The sequence below is a fragment of the Penaeus vannamei genome, chromosome 38 (genome assembly GCF_042767895.1).
Source record: "Penaeus vannamei isolate JL-2024 chromosome 38, ASM4276789v1, whole genome shotgun sequence".
In the NCBI taxonomy this organism is placed as follows: domain Eukaryota; kingdom Metazoa; phylum Arthropoda; class Malacostraca; order Decapoda; family Penaeidae; genus Penaeus; species Penaeus vannamei.
In genome coordinates this window covers 7,760,525-7,763,024 of record NC_091586.1, presented here as the reverse complement: position 1 = coordinate 7,763,024, position 2,500 = coordinate 7,760,525, and the positions used below count along the sequence as shown (strand labels likewise).

The 2,500-nt window shown below is 33.5% G+C and overlaps 1 protein-coding gene across 19 annotated transcripts in view; it reads right to left on the bottom strand.

Moving 5' to 3' along the window:
* The window catches only part of LOC113802004 (extracellular matrix organizing protein FRAS1), a 96,211-nt gene that overhangs the window by 93,133 nt on the left and 578 nt on the right, over positions 1–2,500 (bottom strand). The gene's annotated exons all lie outside the window — the stretch shown is intronic.

The window sequence follows — 2,500 nt, the reverse complement described above, 5'->3', positions numbered from 1 at the left end:
TGATAGTAGTAGTCGTAGCAGTAATAGTAGTAGTGATAGTAGTAGTCGTAGCAGTAATAGAAGTAGTAAAAGAAGTAGTCGTTGCAGTAATAGTAGTAGTGATAGTAGTAGTCGTAGCAGTAATAGAAGTAGTAAAAGAAGTAGTCGTAGAAGTAATAGTAGTAGTAATAGAAGTAAATCTGCACACCCGTCAACTATAGCTTCCCGTCCTAGAACCCCCGCTATACACAAGCTCTCAGCCTTGAAGTATGACAACGTTGGCGAAAATCGTCTTGCTACGGAGGCATACATGGCGATGTGCGTGTTTTACAGCTCGAACAGTTATTCCGTGACTGAAGGTTTAGTCACATTGGAAACAAAAAGTCAAATTGAATGGATAAAGTTTTTTTTTTTTTTTTTTTTTTTTTCTCTCTCTCTCTCTCTCTCTCTCTCTCTCTCTCTCTCTCTCTCTCTCTCTCTCTCTCTCTCTCTCTCTCTCTCTCTCTCTCTCTCTCTCTCTCTCCACGAAAGAGCCTATACCAAGCACGTCAGAAATTAAAAGCCATTTGACGAGAATGCAGTGTATATCGTGCTTGTGTGAGTAAAGCGTGGCAATTAGATGAGATACTAGTCATAGATCTATTTCTACAACCGTATAGTTAAGCTAAGATTCGTATGCTAAACCTTGGCAGCGTAGTTATGTTGTAAAAGTTATTGAATATTCATATATCGTTTATGATCTGTCCCTGTCTGCTCTACTTAAAGCCAACCAAACCTAAAGATCAAAATAGTTGTGATGACTTCTCCCGGAACTTGCTGCCCTATTTATCTACGGCAACGTGGCAAAACGTTAGATATTTTATTTAATAAAAAAGTGGGGATTGGGGAAATGGAAAATATTTTTTGGTGTATGACCATTCCAGATATGTGGGTAAGACTATATACTAAAAATGAGTGTTCTGCTCTATGAAGATACAGTAGAAATTAAATTAAGAAATATATATATATATATATATATATATATATATATATATATATATATATATATGTATATATATATATATATATATATATATTTTTTTTTTTTTTTTTTTTTTTTTTTTTTTTTACCACGAGACATTTTCTTCATTTGTCCAAAGAAAAACATGAAACTGGATTTACTAACAAACGTGGTATAAGTGAAACTATATTTGATTTTTCAATAAGTAATATTCTGAATTGTATCAAAGCTTTTCCTTTGCTTCTGAAAATTTAGTTTCATTTATTTAATAATTCATTCTTTTCTTTCACTATTTTTCATCTATTTTGTTCTCTTTCTTCATATTTACCGATATATTGCCTACTTGTTGGAAAATAACGTGACATATATTTTTTGAGTAGAAACTGAGTTGATTATTCAGAAATTTCAAGGTCCCGAAGAGTATGCCCCGACGTACATTTAATTGGTCATTACGCGAAACAAGGTCATTCGCAAGTGTAACTGAGATTTCTGTTCATTAGCTGAACGATGTTTATGTATGTTTTTCTTCTTCTTCTTCTTCTTCTTTAGTAAAAAGAAACTAAAAAGATCCACAGGGGATCCTAAACTTACTGTCAAGATCTTTGTTCGACTTTTTATATGATACTCGTATTGTAATTACTGTGTTAATAGAACATAATACAATATATATATATACATATATATATATATATATATATATATATATATATATATATATATATATATATATATATATATATATACATACATATATATATACATTTATATATACATGAATAGAAAAACACAATACCGTGTTGATACTATGATTCCATCTTCGGATGGAATCGAGGACGATTCCGAAACTGTTGTCTCACTTTCATCAATAAATCTAGTTTGTGCATTGTGGGTTTTTCTACCATATATATACATATATATACATATATATATATATATATATATATATATATATATATATATATATATATATATGTGTGTGTGTGTGTGTGTGTGTGTGTGTGTGTGTGTGTGTGTGTGTGTGTGTGTGTGTGTGTGTGTGTTTGTGTGTGTGTATGTGTGTGTGTGTGTTTTCTTTATGAAAATTCCCTTTTTCCTTCTCTCCCTCTTTTACCTTCTCTTTCTCTTTCTCTCACTCCTACTTTACTCTCGCTCTCATTCCCACTCCCTCTCCTGCCCCTCCCTCTTCTTTTACTTCTTCCCCTTCTCCTCCTCCCTATTCCACATATCCTTCTTCTTTCCCGTTTCCCTTTACTTCACCTTCTCTTTCTCCTTCCCATTCCCCTCTTCTTTTTCTTCTCTTTTTTTCTCCAATTTCTCCTCCTCTTCCTTATTCTTATCCTTATCTTTCTCCTTCACCATCTACCTATTCTCCTTCTCCCTCCTTCTCCTTCACCATTTCCCTATTCTCCTTCTCCTTCTCCTCCTTCTCCCTCTCTTTCTCCTCCCTTCTATGTCTCTGAAGGCAAATACCCACACACAATCACTATAGTGTTCCCAAAGTGGATGGCCAAAGGTTTTGAG